At 41.8% G+C, this 25449-nt stretch overlaps 1 protein-coding gene across 4 annotated transcripts in view; it reads right to left on the reverse strand.

Moving 5' to 3' along the window:
- HIVEP2 (HIVEP zinc finger 2) overlaps positions 1-25449 on the reverse strand; it is a 133356-nt gene that overhangs the window by 33805 nt on the left and 74102 nt on the right. For all 4 annotated transcript variants that reach the window (XM_033054497.1, XM_033054498.1, XM_033054501.1 and 1 more), the window contains one exon: positions 17772-17869. The gene's annotated coding sequence lies outside the window, so the exon portion shown is untranslated. The remainder of the gene's footprint in view (positions 1-17771; positions 17870-25449) is intronic.

A 25449-nucleotide genomic window follows, 5' to 3' on the forward strand; every position in this document is an offset into this window, starting at 1 on the left:
CTGACTGAAACCCTCACCCTGGGAAGAATTACATATGAAGACATTTATAGTACCTGAGCTTGCATTTGTTTTTCACTCACACCAATTATTATACAAGCTTATTTTAAAACCTGACATTGTTTACTAAGCTCTGTGGCCATCACATGTCAAAACAAAAACAGACACATGCTAAACATCAGCAGTATGTTCTTACTATTTTTTTTTTTTTTTCACTTTTTGCCCTCGAAGTAGTATGGGTCTTCGCAGCAGATTTATTTCAATCCATCCAGAATACTTTGTAAGAGTTCAGCTGAGATCAGGTACTAAGCCTCAAATCCTGAATAATGCATAGATGTCAAAACAGTCACTACTCAGTGGCCAAAATGTTTCATTTTGACTAATGACTCAATACAGGCATTTTGGTGTAGCAAATCCATTCACTGAGTGTTGCCTAAAGATTCTGATCACTATAGTGGTAGTGCAGGATACATTAATTAGATTGCATATTTAAGAATGCTGCTTTCTTTACAACCCTCAGGATGGCTAGCAAAGGGGGGAAAAAGAAAAAAAAACTCTTTAAAATTATTCTGGTTGTATTTTACAGTACTTTGTTCTTTTTTACTGTATGAAGCATTGAAAGTCAGTATGTATAACATTCAATTGCATCAGAACACCTCTTAAAAATTCAGCAAAATATGCATATGCTTTTTGCTGCATTTTGAAGTTATACTTGAAATTTCACTCTTTGCACTTAAGTTTCTTTCTACAAAACACAAATCAACCGTGTTTATTAACATTACCATCACTCTCCCAAGCAAACACTTCAGAAGAGATGAATGTCCACCAAAATGCCTGAAACTGCATTTAAAACCTCTGTTATTTCAGAGTTGTTGCTATTTAAGGCACAGAACAAGCTAACAGCTAAGTTAGAGATTCTCAACAAGTACAACACAATAAGAGCCAAAACATTTTTTGGGAAAGACACTGGTCGGGTTTTGTGATGACTTTTTATCAGACATGGTCAGACCAGGCGCATCACCACAGCACCTTAAAGTTCCATATATGTATCACACATACCAATAACTTTTGAAACTACTCCAAGGAAACCTGCAATATGAAACCACTGAACAGCAAATTACTCCTATCCATAAAAAGCTGAAGTGAGGGCAGCAAAGAATCGAAATTTCAGCCACCAGACAAGAGCTCAACAGTCTCTAATAGGACATTCTCAGGACATAGAGTCCATCAAAAGGGAAAGCAATGCTGCTTAGTTTAAAAAAACTCCAGACAACTTCATACAGGGTTCTCCTTCTCCCTCATCCTGCCTGGCTCATTCCATCAAGTCTAATTTTTCTTTCCATTATCAGAAGTGGAAGTGAAATCACCTAACAGTCTGGCCCAGCAGTATCTTGGCTGCTTGTGATACACCAATGACACTTGTACACAGCACACAAAAGAAAGCATCACCAACATGCAACCCAACGTTTTGAGTTGGAAGTGACCTTTTAAAGATCAAGTTCAACTCCCAAATATCCCCATGTCTAGCCCTCAACATTCCCTTTATAGACAGGGAAATGGTCACGTAGAGTATATGCACAAGCATGCAGGACTTCATGTTTGCTAAGCTACACTTGAACTAATTATTACAAAATGCTCCCTGGGATAGCTCCTAAGAATCTGAAATGCTGCACTGCAAACTGAAAACATACAGGGCTGTTTTCCTTAAGAGTACAGTGCAATGTTTTAGCACTCAGACCACCTAAGATAAATAATCGACCTAATCGACTTGCTCATTCAATTGAACTCTTCCCCCTACTTTTCCCCTCCTCCCCCACAGACAGGGTTTGAGGACACCCTGTTCGTCTGGAGATGGTGAATCACTACAAGCCAGCAGTGCCACTCAGTTCCTCAAAAGACACAAAAGGTGTAAAAATAGCTTGTACTAATGAAGCAAGTACAGCGTCAGCAGCCAGATAAGCGTGGGTGATCTGATAAGGCTCTGTTGTTGCAAAGGGCAAATTATTAAGAGAATGCTTCTGCCTCTCTCTCTTTTTATTAAGCTTTGTTCTTCCTTTGCTGAAACCAGCCCTCTGCAATGCCTGATAAATGACACCTGACAAGGCTGGCTGTAATTGCCAGTTTCATACCAGCACAGGAAGTGGTGCCTCTCTACGAGCTGAAGGTACAGTGGAGGTGTCACTAAAAAAAAAAAAAAAAAACAAATAAAGAGAGGCACAAATAAAGTCTAAAAATAGCCAGGACTACCCACTGAGTATGACTGTGTGGGTATATTTAGTCTGTCTAACACCAACTTTTCTTGTTAAAAACACAATTTTACCTTTATTCAAAACAACTTCCTGTTTCTAACTTGAGAAACTTGAGAATACAAGGGGGTTAAAAGTCAGATTTTTGAAGTCATCCCCTTTTCACTGACATTATAACAAGAGTAAAGGTGAAAAGACCAGGCAGTTCTTCCATGTGGCTTTTACATCCTGACACGCCATAACAAATAGTTGGAAGTTTTCTGTTAAGACATCCCAAAAAACAACCCATCAAACTATGGGAATAGACTCAGAGATAAAACCAGAGCTGTACCAGCGAACTCTGGGGAGCAGCAGGAGGCGAAGGCAGGGGGCAGGTCCCACTCCCCGGAGCATGGCTGTGTCCAACCAGCAGCAGTGGGCTCTCACACCTTGCTCCTGCATGCCACACCTGCGCTGGGCTGGTGCACAGCCCCTCCCTGTCACAAAGGACCTGCCAGGAAAGGAAACACTAGTTATTGCCATTTCAGGCTGCAGCCAAAGGGTCGCCCCTTGGGCAAGAATAGGAGGGCTTGACCTAGTGCTGGTGCTGGCCAGCCTTGGTTGGGCTGCCACAAGAACCAGCCTCACGGGAGCCCTGAGCCTCCCGGGGGTTTCACTGCAACAGGACAAGCCACAGCTACACTCAGCTGAGGTGTGCAGAGATGTTCAAATCTCCTTCTGAGGAAAACACCTGCCCCAGCAGGCCATGCACTTCGCTCCCTGCTTCCCAAAGGGAAGGCAGGCACAGCCCCCACAATCCCCTCCAGAACATCTGCATCTATTTAAAGCCTGTGACTGCTATACCACTACTGGAAGCCACACTCATGCCAAATTCCTAGTGCTGACCAGTGCTCTACATAAGCTGTGCAAGGAAATGGTCTCTCCCACAATTTTGCTTTTTCTATTCGATATCATGACTCGTTTGGCTTACGTGCACAAGAGGGTTTGTTTCATTATTATGGAGCCTTCCATTGTGCCTCCAAATACTGCTCATCACTTCTGCTGGGCTAAACAAAAGCACACACCGTTTTTACAAGACTTTTTCTCTCATTTACTATAGGGAAAATGCCCACTGCAATATATTGACAACTTCACATGCAAGATTCAATCCAAATGATTATTCTGAAATTAGAATTTTTATTTTCCACTGATTTTAACATTCAACAAAAAAGTAATTGAAGTTAGTAATATTAAATTTTTAACATTAACTCCAGTGGGAAATTGAGACCATGTTCTTTTCTTGATATGCTGTGATTAATTCCCATTGATGCAAGAGCACTCTTTGTGCAGCATCATAGTTTTGTCTTTTAATTCTTTGCCTTAGTGGTAAATTTAATAATCACTGGGGTTTTTTTTTTTGCTAGAATAGATAAACATGATGATGTAAGACAAATCAGTTGATGACACTATTCTTCAGACAATTTAATTTTCATCTGAAATGAAGATTAAATGTTATTATATTAGAGGAAGTATGGATGTAAAAATAATTATTAGTAGGGTTAAATACTGAAGAACCGTATTCTGGCAGTACATTTCCATAAAGTTAATAGCATGCAGGACCACATATCCTCAACCACTTTGGGGATCTTAAGCTATAAAGTTAAAAGCACAGTGATCACAACCTCAGCCTATCTCCCCACTCAGATTTGGAACAGAAATTATAATAATTTTAAGATTGCACCTGTTTAAAGAAATGTACAAAGGAGAAGATTAAACTAAGAAAAGTGTATTAGAAAAATGAAAAATCAACTTCACTGCACACTTAATAAAATATAACAGAATAGACTGAAATCCCTAAATCAGGGAACAAAGTATTTTTTTTTGCAAATTCCTGCTAGAGGCTTTCTCCTTCGGCCAGTGTTTAAACTATGGGTGTTGGAACCTTCTTGTCACAAATATAGAATCATGGAATTATTTAGATTGAAAAAGACCTTTAATACCATTGAGCCCAACCATACACTTAACACTGGTAAGTTCTCCACTAAACCATGTCCCAAAGTGCCACATCTACAAGACTTTAAATACCTCCAAGAATGGTGACTCCACCACTGCCCTGAGCACCCTGTTCCAATGCTATGAAGAAAGTTTTCCTAGTACCCAAACTAAACCTCCCCAGGTACAACTTAAGGCCATTTCATCTTGTGCTAAATTAAGTCCCTAATTCACTCCGTCACAAACAGATGGGGCAGGTGGGGTGGGAGACTGGATACAGTGTTGTCCTGCACGCCAGATGGGACTGCAGTCCACAGTGGCATTTCCCACAAAATGAAAGCCTACAGTTGGTTAAAGCACAGCACTCCACCATGGGCAAATGGAGGCAATGGGAGCACAGGACAACAGGGGAGGCTGCAACAGGAGCTATGGGGAGGCAGTAAGGAAATATAGCATTAAGTAGAGTCTGCACTATCTCACATCTTCCTACATCCTGCTGCAGGTTGCTTTTCCTGCCACAGCCTTCTCCCTCCCACCCCTGCATGGTGTCATTTTCCCCAGAGTGTGCTCCCCTCCCACTCACCAGCACGTAAGGTACACCATGATTTATGTCACCTCTCCAATCTGGCCCCGCATCTCAGAGGTGCAAGCATAGATGCAGTCTACACAGGGTTAGGATGAATGCTTCACTGGAAATGGAGGTGCAAGCATAGATGCAATCAACACAGGGTTAGGATTAATGCTTCATTGGAAATGGAGGTGCAAGCATAGATGCAGTCAACACAGGGTTAGGAGTAATGCTTTATTGGCAATTGCAGCAGGCAAGTGGCTCAGCTCATAACGCAATTTTGTCCTCAGGAAGACATGTAGGGGGTGGGAGCAGGTTGCCACGGGCCTGGTGCCTTCTGTGCACTGACATACTTGTTGCTGGGCAAAAGGGCATGTCCAATTAGGTGTCTTTTATTATTAACGTTCTGCTGTTTCATCTGTTGATCATGTATCCTCCTCTCGGCCCCTCTGCACCCCAGCTTATGTAATGCCACGACATCTGCAGAGACACTGCTCTACCTGGGAAGGCTCAAGTGGAAATCTGGTGGTAGAGACCAGGTATCTTCCTTGTAGACCCAAACAAGGAGGTGGAACAGCTGACAAGTTGAACAAGATCACAGTAACTAGGATCCTCGAGCTAAAAAGATGAGAACTATTAGGTATCTGCCCTGCTTGGAGTAATAATTACAATGTATTATTAACAAAACTCAGGTTTCATCATTAACTTGACTCGGGTTTCAAGAGCTGATCTCACCCTAATGACCCTCCAAATTACATCCAGCCTCTCCTTCAGAGTGGAATCAGTACCAGCAAGGAAGTCCGCTGGTAACTGTTTCACTGAAAAGAAAGCACGGGTAAAAATGAGCTATAAATACCACAATCAAACAGGTGCAAAAAATTACAGACATTTCAAGTTGCCCGAACTCAGGGCCATCTCACCAGTTGGATCTGATCCTGCCTAAAAGATAGACTGTAACTTCAAAGCAGCTGAGAGGAAAGGCTCGCTGTCAGCGTGTGCTGCATATGGCACAGCTGACCTGACCCTCCTTCTGCAAAGGATTGACTCCACTCCCCTCAAAAATGTCACTCAAGTCAGAGCTTCTCTCCTGGATCTCAAAACATGAGAAAGGCCACCTACGTGTTTGCTGTAATGAAGTAGCCAACTGTCTCAGTCACGACCCAACTCCTGCCACAAAAAAACCTTGTTCGATTTTGTTCCTCTCCCAAGCTCATCAGAGGAACAAAGACCTTCAAAAGTGTTTTCTCAACCCCTAAGCTCGAGATGGAAATGCCACTTTAATTGTGGATTTGTGAGGTCTGCTTGAGTAAAATAAACCAAATTGCGCAGATGCAACTGCATAACAGGGAGCCTAATTGCTTTGCCAGCATCAACAAAGAGATGCTGGTTCATTAGAGCAAGCTGGAGGAGATGCTGTTTGCATCTTCACAAGCAAAGAGTATTTGATTGCAAAATTGCTACGGATGCTTGATCCAAAATTCAGCTTCTGATTTCTGATCTGCAAATCTTAAAGGCAAAAAAGCCATCACTTTGATATTTTTCTTCACAACTTTCTTCAGGGTAACAATTCATTTTTCTCCTTGATCTGTTCAAGGATGTCAAATCTAATAAGATAGGATATGAACTTTTATATTCCACATAAACTGCTTAGAGGAAGAACAGAACTGATGTGAGCCAAATTGCTGTTTCACATGACAGCTGGAAGATGCTGGCACTTAGGCTGCTATCCTGAAGTCTAGCTGCAACAGGACTTTGCCAGAAAGAGCAAAGGGCAGAGGAAGACCAGAAAAGGGCCAGTGGAGGTCAAAGGCACTCACATTTCTTGCTGACTGGTCAGAGCCAGTTTGGACAGCAGGCAACCAGGTAGGCAGTAAAGGAAGCTTGTTTCCGTCTTTTCCACCAGGGAAATAATTGGCTGGAACACACTAAAGGGGAATGTGGCAGCTAGTGCCATCAAAATGTCATGGGGCATCCTCTGCATGGGCCAGTTCTACACCCCTTATGGGAGACCACAGTGCTGTACTTAGTCCACCCCCTCCTCATCACAAAGCTCAGATAAACTATAGCGTTGCTTTATGCTTTAGGCAGCTCTTTTCCCATCACAACCATCTTTAGACTTAAAACTTTCTGAATGAAAAACACAAAAATAATCTCTGGCAGATAACTGCCTCAACAAGTCTATCAAGAGTACCTTATTTTCTCCAATTCAAACTCCACATGAGAATAGGTCCAGATACAGACTCAGACACATCTGCATAAAGAGGTCCATTTGCCTGAGTGTTTACTAATGAATACTTGGCAGCCAGAGAGACACCAGAAGTGCATCCAGTTGTTTTTCATTTTTTAAAGAAAAGGTGGTTTACACCTCTAGGAACAAAGCATTGATGAAGTCGCTCATAAAATGGACCACCTATGGATTCAAATTGGAATATTTTCTTTTTTTCCCTTTTTATGCAGTCTGAATCAGCTTGTGGGAAAGTTAACAGAACTATTCCACCAGTGAAATGAAAAGTGGATCAAACTAGTACAACACAAGCCTCCAATAAAGCGGAAGACTCCACATGGGGTGCTCTCAGGAAAATCACTCAAATGCAGAACTACTCATTGTGCTGAGGGCTCAGGTAGGTCAGCCCTTTGCATGCTCTGCAAGGAAAGGTGCTCGTCAGCGGTGGAAACCAAAACCTTCTTTTCTGACAGGTTATGAATTAAAAAACTACAGCTAGTTTCCAGGATCTCTTACCTGCTGCTAGCAAACTCATATAGAAATAATAAAAGTGTTCATAGAGTAAATTATTTCTAGAGGTATCCTTTTAATCACAGACTGCTGAAAGATACTTTTCCAGTAGCAATGAGTCCAGGAAGCACATAGCATCTGCCAGCATTAAAAGAAGAGCACATCTAAAACCACAGCTCCAAGTTGTCAAATTACTGCTTGTTATAGGAATTTTATCTATGCTAACACTCTGCTAGAGAAGTCCGGGTAATAAAAGCAATAACAACAAGGAAAAAGTTAAAGGCACGCTAATATAAATGGGCCAGCATTGCTTACAGATATTTTAAAGTCTCAGTAGTGTTTATCCACCCATAAGCAGGTCTGGATTTATAGAAAAGGAAAGAGTAAGTGGATGAGTACCCCACAGGAAGTTTCTATTTTAAAAGTGTCTGCCTTAACTGAAAATCAAGATAACACCTCTGAAATTCCCACCTGTCAAATACATTCTGTTTCCTCCTTGGTTTTCTTTCTCTTTTCACAGTGAACTGAGCTGCTCTAAAATTATTTTTCTGTGATTTTCAGCTAAAGTAGATACAGAAGGAACTGCCGACAAGCACTGAGAGCATTAAGCCCACAAGAAACTTAGCCTTTGTTCTCCTTGAGGAATCAATACAACGCCAGCTTGTGTGGACTCTGAGTCTAAGTTTTAATTAGACAGAATGTGAAATCAGTCAAACCTACCTCTTGGTCAAATACTATTATTTCCTTAGTATCCCACTAAGTATCCCACTGTTCTCCAGAAAAAAAGCTCTTCTGACCTATTGGTTGCCTGTTGGTGACCACTTACGCAGGCACAGGATCCAAACTCTGTCCCACTGTGTCCTCACCATCTGCATGTTGTCTACCTCTCTATCGAGAGCCTCCAATAAAAGCTTCCTATAATAGAATTGTCCTGACTCACAGGTAGGGGGGCAGGGAAGCTGACCTCGCTGCAGCATCAAGAGTCTCTGACGCATTTTGGGAGGCTGTGGTTTCAGGTCTGAAAGAATTCAGCCTTGTTTTCAATGAGGTTTTATACAATTAACTTCCAAAATATCACCCTATAGCTCCATGTCCGTTTGAAACTTGATATTGTTTAGTGGTTCAACTCAGCACTATTCAGGGCTTTAGCCGTGCGCCTGGCGAATTAGCAGCACTCACCAGCAGAAGAGAATTTCTCAGAAACGCAGTCACCCAGGCTCCTGACTGGCTCCACCTCTTGTCCACCCACTCCCAGTTTCAGACATTTCACATTCCAAAACTGGAAGTATCTATGCAACATAAGGTCACATTATTGCACAACATGCTCTTTTCCTTCTAAGAGCCATTGAATCTTCAAAAGTGCATCAACTCTAACAGCAAGAGAGATGTTTACAGTGAATTTCTATCTGAGTGGGAGTATTTTCTCCATGAATCTTATAACAAGGACATGACGTGTATGACTCTTCCCTGCATTTGGTAAAATTGTTACCAAGATGGCATTTATTCAATGCTTCCACATCAGCATGTCTTCCCCTTTAAGCTGGTTTTTGAAAAATTGAAAATTCATTTTCACACTTCCTTAAAGTATTTCTGTGCTGGATAATTTTAGGACACACTAAACAGAACAATTTCTGCCTATCTTATATTTAGAACCAAGGCTTTTGCAATGCAACCGTGAAATACAACTGATTGTCACAAATGCAGGATTTGCCAATTGTTTTTTTCCTTGCCAAGCAGTGTGAGTAACTGCTGTGATCATTCCTTCAGTTAGTCTTCAAATTCTAACAGGTGAATGAAAACTCCAGTTTCAATTATACCTGAGGGAAACCTTCAATTTTAGTACAGGGGACTACAAGCGAGGTGAGCATTATTGCTTTTCCCAAAGGACAACACAAAGGTGGAAATGGTGGAGATACATTGTGTTATCTTTGACAGCTTTTTGGTACAATTAAGTCTTTGCCTATTTGGTGTTTTCTTGAATGCCAGCAACTTACATTGCTATCACCTAAAGGCAACTGTTGACATATTTAAATAAATAATTAATGACCAGTCCTTATGTGTCCCTTCTTCTTTCTATTCAGATCTGTCACCTTTGTCTTCAGCTCCACTGGCACAGCTAAGCAGTGGGGAAGCAGAAGGATTTGGGGCTGGGAGGGTTCCCAGCACCATCTGGTAAGAATGGGGATGCTGGCAGGATAAATGACTAAGGCAGCTCTCAAAAACCCTTCCTGATTTCACAGTCAAACAAGTTCTCCATAAGCTGTCAGTCCTATCCCTCCCAGAAGGAAGAAGGTTCAGATCCAACAGTCAGCATTCAGAAATCTAATTCAGGCTACCCACTGAAAATTATGAGGGTCAAAATAAGCCAGTGGCAGAGAAAGGGGGAAAGGGAACTTGAGAGAATCCTATGACAGGGGCAGAAAAAGGGACAGAGGAGGATGCTTTAGATGTGTGCTGGCGCCATGCTTTTCTGTAGGTAAAGTTAGCCAAAGATTTTCACTCCGAGTCATTCACTTGGAAGATATGAGAGTCAACTGCTCCTCATGTAGTGGAAGAAAAATCTAAAAGGAAGCTAATGGCATAAAGTTACTTAGCTCTTGTTCAGTCTGTGAGCAAGTAAAAGGTTAGGTTGTAATATTTAACCACAACTCCCATGCCTTTCTAAGAAGCACTGGGGAGGGTGCCTGAAGGAAAGTCAGACATTGGCCATGCTGCTTCCTGTGTGCACCAGGCGAAAAAATCTGCACCTGCCTTCAGGCTCCTGTAGATAGCGAGCTTCCTCTGGTGCAGTGGCTGTCACACAGTGCACTTTCTGGTACAGCCCATTTCCTCCTGGGGGACATTTCCCTCCGGGACAGCAGAGGCTGGTACTCTGTGCGTGCCACCAGTCACGATTACCAAAAGTGCCAGCTGGTCACCACGCAATATAACCAAAGTTTTAGTGCTGCGACTAGAACTTGCTTCATGCATCAGTGAGAACAGAATGAAGAACTGATGAAAGATAGCAAGACAAAGAAAAAGATTCACAGGAATTTCGAGACGCAGCACCAAAGGGAGAACCCAGCACCTACTGCAAATACTGGTACCATTAGTTTAAAAAGTTAAAGGGGTATTAATTATTTTTAAATGTTCATCCAAAAGAGGTCACTGTGTCATACAATGAATACCTTGGTGTCAGCAGCATTATTCTCCCTTCCCATATGCTCAGCACCAGCTGTACAGTCACCCCCAGTAATGTCTCAGCCATTACCCAGCTGCCCTTAGTAGGGGCTGTCAGGGAAGGAATTAAAACATGACAAGTGGAAGTCCTTCATCTTGATTGTGTGATCTTAGTGAATTTTAGAATCACTTAAACATGCTTTTTATTCCCCATTAATCTCAAAGGGAGTCCAAGAGTTTTACAACCCCCACAGACATTTTAAATAACCAGTATAATATACTCAAAATTTTGGGAAACTGAGTTTAAACAGCAAAGACATAAGCTCACAAATGAGCAAGGGTCCCCTGGTTTCCCAGGGTTTGGGGCCTCTATTTTAGAATTTGTTTCACTTTGACATCGCTTTTTCGGTAGTGAGTAGACTTTTTCACACAAGTGACTACAACCCAGCGTGGGACACAGAGACTGTCAAGGTGATCTGCCCACAGGAACTTCTTAAGCATAAAATTTTTGTACTGCCATTCATAATGAGATGAGAGACATAACAGGCAGACGCAACTTAATGGCAAATGAAACCATTTTAGCTCAGAACAGCTAAACAAAGATCTTCTTCATGGAGTAAAGTGACTTAAAGGGAAGTATTTAATTCAGAGATTTCCATGGGAAAAACAAAAAAATAAAAATAGCAATATGGAAATTTTCCAGTGGAAAACTTGTTCTTGTGGAAATTCCGCTTTCAATTGACAAATTGTTTTTATGGGAAATTCCTAAGCAGCTGTAGGCACAGCCCTCATGCTGAGAAGTTTAAAAGCAGCTCATGTTTGACCCTCAGATTTCCCACATCAGATAAACTGCAAAAGCAAAGTCTTCCCCTTACTCCTGAGCACACCCTGCAGCACACAAACGGTCTCATCATGGGCATGAGAGTATATTGACTGCAGTAGCAGTCTGCACATGGTCACAGATGGGGTAATTAATCTTGCAGAATTAATCTCTTAATGTCTCAAATCAAGACTAACTAGAAGCTCTTGTACGAGCTTTCTCTAATGCTCTGATAACTCTGATAATGGTAAAGCTGTCACTGACTCTAGCAACAGGTTTACTTGCACTAGGGATTGCAGGCTTGGGAGAATCTTAAATGAAGCTTCTCACGGTGTACTGCATCAGGGAGAGAGAACTTGGTGGTGACTTTTATGTGCTTATTTGAACAGTCACAAATCATGATACAAGTCTGTGATTATTAATTGTTTTACACTTGGTTAAAACTGTCAATAAGAACTATACACTCCACAGCTACATTACAGAGAGCAAGACAAGTATTTTTAGCCAGACTGTTAAGGGTCTTCTAAATTACCAGAAGGAGCGTTGAGTAAGTGTTGCCTTTACAGAGTGATATTAGGAAAGCATAAACCATGCATTGTAATGTATCTTCTATCCACCACTTTGGCATGAATCATCGTACTGTGTAAACAGGCTAGAAATCATATTTATGGTAGGACTCAAAGTATCCCAGAAAGAAAAAAGACACTACAGGAGGCAGGCTTGTACAAAACCTCACAGTCCAGAAAGTACTAGAAAGGTACTAAGCACCTAAACCATTCACCCAAACACTTGCAGTGATTTACAGCGTATCTGTACCAGACCTGGACATTTCACACTAATGCATTTTAAACACAAAATAAAATTCAGAACCCTCTGAGTAAAAAAGTTAATTCTACTGGTTTACAGGACTGGTCTTCACAATTTATTCTGTAGAGTGGAACTTTCTTTTTCCCCATCGCCTTCTGCCCCATACAGCCTATTCAAGCACAGAGAGGATCCAGCACACCCCAAACTGAGCTGGGCTGCAGGAACTCAAGTACAGTGGATCTTTGGCAGGAGTAGGAGCCCTAAGCTGCCACTGGAGGAGGCTTCAGCAGCTGGCTGCCTGCCAGGAGCTGCGGGCTACGAGGTGAAGGAGTGGACAAAGGCCACTGCTCAGCTGCTACAGTGACCTTCAGCTATACTGATCTGCAACAGGAATGCACCCTCTGGCCATGCTCCTGGTTCCACATGCTTCCCTGGCTATCTGCAACACCACATGCACACACATGACACTGAGCTGGCACACACAGTCCAGGCCCATACTGCACACGAGGCCAGTGAGCTCCACTCCAGCCCTGCTGCTGCTCCTCACCCAGGCAGCACAGCAACCAGATGTGCTCACCAAGGCATGCTGCATGGCTATGGCAATCAGATACCCCATGGTCGAATTGCAAGTAACTTGAATTTCAGAGATGGGCAAAAAAATCCTGTGTCTCCCCACCTGAAGGAATTAGTATTTTCTCATATCACAGCAATAAAATTGCAATGAAAGCCTTATTAATGCAAACTTTGTTACTGAAGTGACAGTTATTTTCAGAGGCAGGCACTCAAAGGAATACCCCACATGACAGATAGCGTAAGTATCCTGTATTTCCAGTAAGTAACAGAGCTACTTCTACTACACTGAAGCACATGTGATAAGAGAAGAGGGCCCAGGCCCTTCTCCATATTCTCTGCATACCTGTTACTATCACACAGCTGCTCTCAAGTCTACAGTTTCCTGTGCAGTACAAACTGCATACCACTTCCCCTACGGAAAAAAAGGGCCTTGCTTGTTCTTAATTGACGATGGAAATACTGTCATATTTTCCACTAGCCAAGCTTGAAACCATTACTGAACAAACCTTCATTAATTTTTCCACAACATTTTGCAGAAATGTCAGGAAACAGCTGCACCAGAATGATTAACTGTCCTTATCACTAAGGTTTCATTGGACAACTTCAAATTATATAGGTTTTCTTCTTTCAAAACTCTGCATTTAGTAATATTTTTTAGTTATTCTTCTGTTGACTATTTCAGTACAACACTTTCTCTTCAAAAGTATCTGATTGCACAGGTTCAGTGGTAGACAGACATTTTATGACCAGTGGAAGAATTTGTACAGTTTGGAGCCGCATATTTCTAGGAAAAGATTGCTTCCTGCAGATTGCTCAGCTGTGTCTTTCTTGGATCAAATTCAATGGAATTCACAACTTGCAGTCAGATTGTATTTGCCAGTCAGGCTGAATTCATTACACTGACATAATCTTATCTTGCTGCATTTTCTTATTCCTTTCTTTTCCTGTCCTCCTCTTTTCTTTGTTCCTTCTCTCTCGCCACGCTCTCTTTCTCACCTATTCTTTGAACTATACCATGTGTCAAAACTTATCATACAATGCCCTGTATATTTTCTGGCAAAAACAAGTGGAACAGTACACATCACCATCCCAAACATGCAAATGCTGAGATGCTAGAAGGCTTACTACCAAAATGAAAGTGCAGCCATCTGGAGGTAACTGCTAGTGTGGATCTGAGCTTCCCAACTGGCTGAAACTTTGCAGTGTCAGAACTTTTCAGCAAAGTGTCAGTGAGCAAGAGACTCCATTCACATGGATTTGCAGAGGGCACTGGACAGTAATTTTTCGAAAATGTAAATTCTTCAAATTTTGTTTAGAACACAGCAAGATTCATAGGATTACTTTCAAAGACTGACATTTTAGTATAGTGTCCTGCTTATATTTTGAAATTATTTAAGGTTATGATTCCATGTCATGCAACAATAATTCTGCATATATGTCACTGGCAGATTTAAAATTGTTCACTTCCAGCCTTAATTGAAGCCATAAGCCTCGAATCTATTCCATGCCTTAATTGAAGCTGTAAGCCTTGAATCTATAACCTTAAGATATTTTCAGACAGAGGGAAATATAGATGCAAATAGGTATATATATGTCTTGGAAATTAAATAAAATTAATGTCATCAAGGGGGGAGTTCAGTGGTTCAAGTGTTCATGCTGTTACGACTCCCTATCCCTAGCAAAAAGTAGGGCACCTTGCAGAATTATAAAAAATGAAACATATAGAGGTTTATCTAGGTATCATAAAGAATCCTTCCAGTTGCCTGTATTTCAAGACCATTTGCATCTCTTGTTTTTTAAAAGTACCTCTTGCACAGCAGTGTGCATCGCAGCACACCATCCCCACACAGCTCTGCTCAGGGAGAGCCAGCCACTGATGCCCTCACCCTGTGCTGGGTCAGCTCCTGAGCTCCTGTGTTGTCTTCAGCCTGGGAGCCCCTGGGCCAGGATGCCTAACCCAGAATGCTGGACTTGTTATTTAATTGGTACACTGCTGGCTACGAAAAAAACCCAAAACTAGCTGCTCTGTTTTTAAATTACTCTACCAAGATATCTGCTTAGATGGCAGAAATTGCAGTACACTGTATTCTTCCTAAAATACACATGAATATATATGGGGTTCTATTCACAAGATATGAAATACTGCCAAAAGTACGCAGGTTTTTTAAGGATTCTGTTTTATAATGGAACGCCAAGTTTCTCCTTCACGATATCCTGAGGTGTCTGTGCTCCAGTTTGGAAGCAGTAGATGGCGGTGCCAGATGATTTCAAGGACTGTGTCCCTGCAATGGGCAGGATGTCTGTGGCTGCATGGGCTGCATTGTGTGCAGGGTGGAAACGAAGATGTTAGGTTTCATTAAACAAGCACTGATTTTTATGGCTTTGGGGGTTGGCTTTGGGTCTTTGGGGGTGGGGATGCTCTGAAATAAGCAGAAGACAAACACTGCCCCGCCACCAGCAGGAGGGGACGAGGCTCAAACCCACAGGAAGATTCAGCCTCCTTCTATTCAAACTCTCAGCAACGAGTAGCAGGATCTAGGGGCAATGTCAAACAAAAAGAGAGACCTTGAACTTGCTTCACCCTTTGCATAGTCATTTATATTTGGGCAAAGTGGATAACAGCTCTTTTAGCACTAGCGTAGTGGTATTTTATGCTCGCTTGGCATTCACTTTACCCACGTATAAATAGCAAAAGGTTTCAGGCAGCAGAGAATCAGGACCAGTATCTTCAAAGGATTCTCAGCCAAAATAAAGCAGCTAGTCCTCCACACCACAGCTTGCAACCTCGCTCTGCTGCAGGAAACATTCCCTGAAGGATGCTTGGGACTGCTGGTTTGGCAGCATTGCATGCTCTGGTCCTTGGAGAAAATTTGCCTTCCTACCACCCCATGCCTAGTGGTGGAATCAGACTGCAAGCTTTCACCTGTAAAGTGGGCGGTAATAGGGTGCCATTTCTTAATGGGAGCCTTTTATTAGCTCTCACAGCATATTTACTACCCTACCAGTTTTAAGTGCTTGCCTTAATATCCTTAGCATACGAGGTAGTGGTACATATCATCATAGCCACAAAAACACTGGTTTGAACTATGTTAATTGAGAGCATCTATTCTAAAATTCAATTGTTCCAAACAAAAAGTGAAGTGTGCTATTACTTGACTGCCACATTATCAGAGAGAGTTCTCAGTGTACAAGAGCCACAGCAACAAGGGCCCAATGCACACAAGTGCCATTAAGTTACGAGTTACATGCTAACAAAACCTGAAAAGTGTATGCTAAAACTCTATTTCAGAGGACAGCTGCCATACTCTTGCGCACCAAAGTTCTCAGTTTTCCACTTAAATCCTGCCTGGTGAGTCAGGATATGGCCAGGTTTCCATACTCCGGCAGTTTTCCATTACTCCTCCTTATAAATTTCACACGCTGTTACTGCTTTCCAAACTGGCAACAGAGCTCAGGGGTGCATGAGGACAGTTTATTTTCCTGCTGAACTTTAAACAGAAATTCCACAAGACCTCTGGCGGGGTAACAGCCCTGCTGACAGCCATCAGCTCACAGCCTCTCGCCCACCCAACTTTGATCCCAGGCTGTGAAGAAACATCTCGGTTGCTCTCAGAAACTGCAGAGAGGAAAGAGAACAACTCAGATACCCACAACCCCTCTTGCAGGGATTTTGAGAGGGAGCCATAAGAAGAGATATCCCACATAACACTACCCAGACTGTAGAATATTTGGGATCAGTTCCAGGGTTGGGTAAAGGTTCAAGGGATTACCCTTCTCAATTTCACCCCTTCTTTCACTGAATTCATATATAGAATGAAACATAGGTCCAACACTATTTACATAATTCTGAAAAATCTGGCAGGGTTATCTCAGAATATATTGTGTTTTCTCTCTCTCCTATGCTCACGATATCACATGAGAATCTCCAGGGTCTTCCTTATACATATAGCTTCTATGGCTGAAGATAAATACAGGATAATTGAAAAAAAAAATAGTAAGAGAGATCAAACTTTCCTTAACTTTCACTCTTTTAAGCTTGTCTTATTAAATTCTAAAGGCTAATAATTCTTTGACCATCAAGGATGTGCCTGTACAGAGAAGATGAGAGAAGAAAAGCTTCTCAGTGCTTCAGTCTCCTACAGCAACAAAAGCAACTGTGTGTACTGCACACAGGCACAGTTTTTGAGACTGTGAATGTGAAAACTGACCAGCTTGGGACTACCAGCTACCAAATAAACATGGTGCTGGAATCAGTAGCTGAAAATGGACCTTTTCTTGACAAGATAAACTGTCTTCTGAACTATCTGATGTCACAGTAATACCTCTGTTGGGGATCCATCAACTTTAAGCTATCTAGGGTGTTATTCCATACAAAAACATCAGCACTTTATAACTGCAGTTTCTATGTGCCCAAGTGTTCAAGACCCAGAGGAAAAATTAAGCCTTGTACAGTATTGTCCATGGTGCACTTAAAATGGCAAGACTGTCAGAAATCACCAACTTATATTTTAGGACAAAGTAAATAAAAATCCCCAGACATTTTAGATATAAAAACCTCACCCATCATATCTTCTTGTATTTTTAAAAGCACACTTTTCTGCTTGTTTAGTTCAAGAAGTGGAGTCCCTGGATACTTGATACAAGAATTGTGTAAGAGAAGAGAAAGTGGAAAACCAAATATGTAGACAAAGCAAACACATCACTTCCAAATTAACAAAAACCTGCCCCAAAAGAGAAATGTCTCTAATTTTGGCAAAAGCTGGTTTCAGCTGTAACAAATGGACACAAGGTTTAAATGAGGGTGACTTCCACATGAAGCCCTTCGAGAACAAAGAATTGTGCTCTCAGACCCGCTCCCTCAGCTCACACAAAACCACCCTTCCTTCGTTCTCCTACCTGGCTGCTGCCATCAAAGGTGCAAGTGAGTAATGGTTCCAGTCAAAGCAATTTGGTTCACTACTCCAGCAAATATGGCTGTTGACTCTCTCTTCCACCTATTTGGGAAACAAATATTAAAGATTTTTAACGACTGTAATCAATTCAGCCTGCTGTTTGATTTTATAACCTAGTTGACTTTATGGTGTTGGCTACATCAATACATGCAACAACTTCAGAGATTGTCACAGTCCTTCTTGCTACCCTCAGAGCAATGTGGTGTCAGCAATCACTAGCTCTCCTGTGGTTTCCAACTTGCTGTGGGCTAGAATACACATCAACTAATGCATGTCAAAGTGAAAACAACAGACATTCAAGGCCAGTAGGTGCATACAATTATGTATTTTCAAACATGAGATATACAAAAAGCAGGGTAAACACAAAGCATGAAGTGTCTTTGTAGTATCTTTACACTTAGACCTTGTCATTCCAAGTGTTCTGTCTAATTTCTGTCTAATTTTGAAAACATCATGTCCAAATTCTAATTTAAGAGCACATAACTTTTAATTAAATACAAATACTTTCCTGTTATTGAACCAGAGCAACGTGATTGTCTTTCATCCTGCTTCTTTCCTATTTAGCACTGTGCTTTAAATTTGAGATCACCTCTAGGAATTCCCTTTTCCATACGATGTTAGTATGTTTTAGAAAGTAAGTTATTAGCATGCATTTGAAAAACAGTCATAATCCTTACATTTCTCTTTACAGGTGATGGCACTCTGGCAAAGACCACAAAGAAAGCACTTTCTGCATACAAAAGGGCTGCTGTAGGCATGTGTGCAGGAGTGTTTGTGCATCCAAGCACAGAGCACCAGGATACATGTTCATTAATGTGTTAAGACACATTCAACAGTCACAGGCTGCCCTGCTCACACCTTGCAGGGGGTGGGTGATTGAATACCCTTCAGTGGGGCATACAGACAAGGCACCAGGAACTAAAGACTCAGATCTAATTTGTACACAGCAGAGCTGACTGAAACACCCATCTTGTTAATACTGAGGCAACAAACCTTCAGGGATCTTGTAGTGACACTGTACTCCAAAGGGCCTGGCTGTTCTGATTTTGCAAAGACTGGTGTGAACACACAGACAACCACAGCATGCATCTTGCTCAGGAGACTTCCTTTCAGGTTTCCCTGTGCTCCTGAGTACCCATACTTGAGATCCCAGGTGATGTGATGGGTAGGCAACAACTGTGAGCATCCCAGGTGGATGTGCTCCTGCACAGGGCAGGGGTGCACAAGGTCCCAGCAAGAAGTGCAACTCATGTTGCCCCTCTTCCTGCTCTTTTGCCCTGGCTGTGTCACTGGGCCCTGCCTGGCTACCATCTCAGGTGATCAGGACACTACAGCAGAAGAAGGTACGTGCTCCTCAAGGACTTACACAAGTTGTGGTAAAGGAGCGTGAACAGAGGATTTGGACAGGAAAATCTCAAACTTAGCACACCTAACTTGCAGATCTGTGCCTGTGGCCTGACCATACCATACCCTGAAGCCAAAGCAAACTTCCCTCTGTTTCCAGCAGGGAAAGCCTGTCCTCTGTGGGGTGGGCAACACATGGTGCTTCCACTGCTAGCAGAGAACAGAAGTGAGCTAGTGGAAACAGGGCGCCAAAAGCTGAAAGGTAAAGCAGGTCTGGAACTGGCTGGCAATAAAACAGATACGCTTATGCTGTTTTTCCCTGCAATGTTTGCTACCAGCAACAAAAACAAATAGCAAATGATAATGTGTTATTGACCAGCACTGTCAACAGCAGTCTATACAGGCATCTGAGTATATAAAATAACATATGCTCTGGCTGCAGCCCCTGGTGCTTTATCACACCAATCTACAGCTTTCTAGGAAATGATTTGGGTGTGAAGCCAGGAACCACTTTTGAACCTTTGAACAGACAGGGCCCAATATGGTTTTAATCTGTTGGTGAAACCTTGGCAGGGCTCTACTCAAGGGCAAAAATCTGTATTTAGCAGGGCCAGCATTTCAATCGCTACTTTTACAGTTGACCTGAAAAATGTTCCAGCCAAAAAAGCAAAGCAAAGCAATAAAGAAGTCATGAGTCCTTATTGTCCCATCCTTTAGTAGGACCTACGGGTACTCTGGATTGTAGCATCCTCCTCCTGGTATGGCATGGACATGTTCCAGTCTTAAAGCAAATCACCCTGTACTTTCACAGGATGAACTGGTTTTAGTGATGCTGGCTACAATTGCACACAGTTATTTTTAATTAATATGCATCATGAACCTGTTTGTTCTATCTGCAGTGGTTGAGTCACCATCCCTGGAGGCATTTAAAAGACATGCAGATGTGGCACTTGGGGACAAGGCTTAGTCTTGGCAGTGCTAAGTTAACAGCTGGACTTCCAACCTAGATGATTCTGTCATTCTCTTTGGTCATACCTGGTCATAACTCTCCCAATCTCCTGCAGTTGTTTGCCAGCTGTTGGGACTGTGATTAGACAAGCTCATCAGAAGGGAAATGAGAGTATGAAAATCACAGTATGTCTCACTGTTCGGAAGAACTTTTTCAATTTGAACTCAAACGTTCTGGGAATAGCCTTTTACACAGGACCTGGAAACACAGGCAGAAGTGCTCTGATAATGACTCTTACACCATCTGCTTTTGAAAGACTGCTAGCAGCCTTGGCAACCTCTGTAATCATTTTCTAGTCGTAAAATTACACCTTCAGTGGTGAAACAAAAATGTAACAGAGATATCAGCATCATCTGGCCATATTAATTAATTCCATGGATCAACAACAGAATCTTTGCTTTATATTACTTCTTGTTAAACTGACAATTGAAGGTAGGGGTTTGACAGGGAGATTCCTGTGCACCTTCCAAAGGAAAAAAAAAAGTAAAAAATCTCATGCGTATTTTAATCAGAAACAAAAATTTTTGGAAAGCAACTGGATAATATTTTACTGCTAATTATTCAAAGATTCTGAAACAGTACAGTAAACAGGTGAAATTGCTTCAAGAGTACAAAGGGCAAATAAACTCATGCCTGTGTTATTCCTTAAATGGCTTGCAGCAGATGGAATTTAAACTTACCACAGTTTGGGAATTTACCTAAAGCCTCACTTTGACCAGGTCTGCAAGGGACCATTAAGTTGCAGCCAGGTTCTAAGATTATACAGAATAATTTGTACTAAAGAAGAGCCAGGCAATATGGGTAGAAAAATGTGCACCCTTCTGCAGTGCATCAACAAACAAGTTGAATTCATGGCTGGTAACTCAAAACAGTGGGGCTATATGCAAATCTGCCACTCCAAACCATCTTGCACGAGTTCTCTCTTTATAGATGTTTTCTTACTTAATGTAATCAATGGACTATAAAAACTTCTGTACTGTAAGATGTAGAGAGTGTGAAACCAGTGGATTTTCTAATATTTCAATGTTTTAATTTTCTCATTTTTCTCTTTTTGCTCTTTTTCTCCTTCTAAAACACAAAAGGTCCACAGAACTCTGTGAATTATCATCTGTAATGGGAGAAATAAGAAGTCTAAAAATTGCTTGATTGCAGCTGTGATGCATTAAGTTCCAGGCATCAATGTCAACCACAGCATTTTTTCTGCAAACAGGCAATATTTTACAGTTATCGCTCTCTAAACAAGGAACAATCTATTATACACACAATTTGATAGCTATGGCAGCTAAGACAAGAAGCTAAAAAGTCTTCTGACATGAGGAAGGTAAAAGCAATGTCATACTCTAAATTGACTTCATATGATCAATGTGAGAAGACAATCATCTGTGAAATGATGTTCATGCCCTGATCAAATGCAATCATACCATATGCAATTGAATTTGGGAAAAGTGGAAGAAAATTATTCCCATTAGTTTACTGGTGTTCTTAATGTGTTCAAACAAATCATCTTTGAATAGATGAATTAAAATACTTAAAACATGTCTACCTTTGCCCTCTTAATTCTAGGTCATTCTACATAAATATATGCATAAATCCATGTGTGCAGATTTATACATATTGTATAAATAAAAAAACCTCGTATTTACTAATGCATGTGTGTTAGTGGAGCTGGTTTTATTGTCTCTCAGGCTCTGCAATGTAAACAAAATTTAACTAAAAGTAGCATCTCCTATTAACTTTTTTCACTTTACACACAGGTAATTCACTTTATTAAAACCAAGAACCTAATTTCTCCTCGGGAGCCTCCCTATGTTATCTCCTTTATCTTCCGTGCCCAATCTGCACAGGAGCTTATTTTGCTGCTGCCTCTGAAACTATGACTTTAGGTTACTTTTTTCACTTTAGCCAGGAGCTAAATTAGCAAGAGCACATCCCCCTAAGTATAGGTCCATAACCTCACTGCAAATAACAGTTCAAACACTGCCAGCTGAGACCAGCACCTTCACTAACCAGGCTTGATGCTTTTAGACAATGGTCAAGCTGACAATTGACAAGTGTCTTCAAACACATTGCTCAACCCATTTGCCTGGCCTGCTGCTGCCAAGAGGGCTGTTTGTGCAGGCAGCTGGCAGGAAGATGGGAGTACATCTGGCGATCCTCCGAGAGTAGGCAGGGAAAATGAAAACAACAGATTTCAGCCAAAGCCCAAGATAGGATTCTAGGTAAAGCTCATGCTCTATGGGATCCAAACATGCTCTTTGGCAAAACAGACTTTGGCAAAATCATCATGAGGAACCTCCCACACTGAGTGGCCTTGGCTCCCGTTCTCTCTTTGAATGACTACCCTGCTATGATGCCCATGCAATGGGGAAAACCAAGCAGCAAGGTGCACAGGGAAGAAACTGAGGCAGAGGCACTAAGTGGCCTTTAAGCCTACCACTAAGCAGGTAGGCTACAATATGGCAAGTATCCCACTAGACCATGGCAATCACTTGAGTTGTCAAAACTACCTCCATCTCCATGGAAAGACCATTGCAACATCAAGCCCATGGCAGAGTAATGACCATAGTGCTGGTAGGTAAAAGCTAACTTGTCCCTGAGAAGCTGGCAACTGGTCAGCCATGCAGGATACCAGGAGAGAAGTGGGATGTTTGAGAGCAATAGAGTTTTGTCAGCAGGGAAAATAATCTAAGGACTTAGGGTCTATTTACAGAGTTTTGGTTGTTACCTGCAAAATCTAAGCCAAGGTACCCTAGAAAATAAAACTAAGAGCTCGGTGAGTCTGGTGTTAACTAAAAGTACAGACTTCACTCAAGGCACTCTGAATTTTGACCAGATAAACTGAGATCAGTCTTGGATAGTTACAGAGACAGTTTTTACAGCACATACAGCTGTTGTTTCAGGTTGGCAGCCCCAGTGTAACACCATCACTGGCAGCTGATCATTTGTCTTGAAAATCTGAACGGGCCACCAAACCATCTCTGAGCACACACTTTTGTTGCACTTCTGCTGGACATCATGTGACCTCTTTACAAGGAAACTACCTCATTATCTCTTGTTATTGCCACATCTAGAGAGGGACTGTTGAAGTGTCCTCTCTCCCAGCCCCTCCTCTCTGGTCCTCCAGGTTTTAAGACTACCAAGAGAAAGGCAGAACTGAAGCCTTTGGTCCTCCTCAGTGAGACAAGATCCCTCTGCACTGATGTCACTCCTTCTTGGGGTGTGCTCAGTAATTTGCCATGAGCGTGGGCCTTATCCATACATGGCAGGCTGGAGGAGGAATGACCTCAAACTCCGCTTCTAATCCAGGGGGCGTTGCCAAAGCACAGTGTTTGAGTTTGATGCATGAAGCGCAGAGATATTTTCAGCTACTGAATCACACTTTTGGCTCCCAAGCTAACTTGAACTTCTCCTTAGTTTTGTTTGCAATTTTTTGCATTTTGTGATCACCACTGACTCTCAGAAAAATAGGTGGTGTTTTAAAGAAAAAACCATACATAACCATAAACGTGAAGACTTTTTTAAAAAATCAATTTTATTTGAATAACTTTTATTTTATTCTCTTGCATTTGCGGAAGAGTGGAGTTAAACAAATTACTAATAAATTATGGTGCATCACCAATGTCTGGCTTCTTTATTTCACATTCTAAATATATGCTATTAAATGCTGCCAGTGAATGTTTTCCAATGATTTTTGTGTTCAACACAAGAATGAGTCTGAAAAACAAGGCAGTGCAACAACAGTTAGCTTGGACACAGCTGCACAAGAGCTCTTAGCTATATGTTCCTATAGCTGAAGCAAAAATATTCTTGCCCCATGAAACCATATTCACTTGAGCACAATTCACAACCATAATTTGAAACCAGCAGTAATGAAAAAGCAAAATATCACTTTACAATACAAAGGGCATAAGTCTTAATTGACTTATCCTGCCCATGACAACTGCATCACTTCTCTGTCTCTTCGGCCTGAGCCCACTCTCACTGATTTGGGAGGCAGAGATTCTCCAGCAGAGAAATTATGCAACCTCATTCACAGCTAAGCAAGTCATTTAAGCAAGTCAATTCCATCTCTAATCAGTAAAGTCAATTCAGCAAAGCAAAGCATGTGCTTAAGTTAAAAGTGAATAGGTAGTGTGCATCTTTTTGAATATCAATTTTTCACACAGTGAGGATACTGCGCAAAACTTCCCTGGATTTCCTTCGGAGCTCATCAGGTTGGAAGGTAGAATTCAGCTGTTAATCAACCTGCCACTCATGCATGTAAAGTACTAGTCTTTTTAACTCATCCATAGATCAGTTAAGCAAAAACAAATTTTAAAAAGGTCATGGGACATATCATTGGAGTGGACAGAGATATATATACATATACATACTACCTATGAATTGCAGGGACCACAGAGGCAGGAGTCAACACAGAAAAAATGAGGTAAGAAGCTACCACAGGAAATTCTGTACATACAATCTGGATGAGCCTCACTGAGCCTTTTCACAGAGTAAATTTTGAGTTTTTCTTATCTACTGGAAGAAGAGTGAAAAATAATGGGCATTTTGACTCTTCATTTACATTTTCCTCATGTGCAACAAGGAAAGAGTGGAGATAATAAACACACTACTTCGATAAGGAATGTGGCGCTTTCCTTGATGGACTGAAGTAACAGGGCAGCCTCTAACATCATCTGAAACTGATTCTTGTCCTTTAAATTTCCCTCAGTCTTTGCAAGCAATATTAATCTAACAGAGATGACTTCCAGCCAAGCACGGATCCCCAGGAGCATTCCTCGACTGCAGACAAGTGGGAAAGGAAAAGCCTGTTGCAAAGAGCAGGGCTGGAACCAGTCATGGGGAATTTATGCCCAGCAGCAGGCTGCACCATTTGGCTGCCTCTGCCCTTCTCCCCAGATGAAGGAGCCTTATCTACCTTGCAGATACCAGAATCAATTAGAAATACCATGGGGCTGCCCTAAATTATTCTCTGCTGCCCGAGGCTGCTTTCTGCCAAGCTCCCAAGTGAGTCCCCATAGGAAAAGGCTGTGGGGAATGTGGGGAAGGGAGCGCTGAGAGCCAGGCTCTACCTGTTCTTCTGCTCCTCCAGCTGCTGTCGACGCACTGACATGTTCTGTGTTTGAGATTGCAATCTGTCCCTGCCCCAAAGGTGCTGCCAACTGTATAAATGTTTTCAGAAATTAAACAACTCCAGAAAAACACACATTATGCAAACATCTTCTCTCTTCCCAGATGACACAACACGGAGCACCAAGCACGAACAAAA

This window comes from Catharus ustulatus, chromosome 3 (genome assembly GCF_009819885.2).
Source record: "Catharus ustulatus isolate bCatUst1 chromosome 3, bCatUst1.pri.v2, whole genome shotgun sequence".
NCBI lineage: Eukaryota > Metazoa > Chordata > Aves > Passeriformes > Turdidae > Catharus > Catharus ustulatus.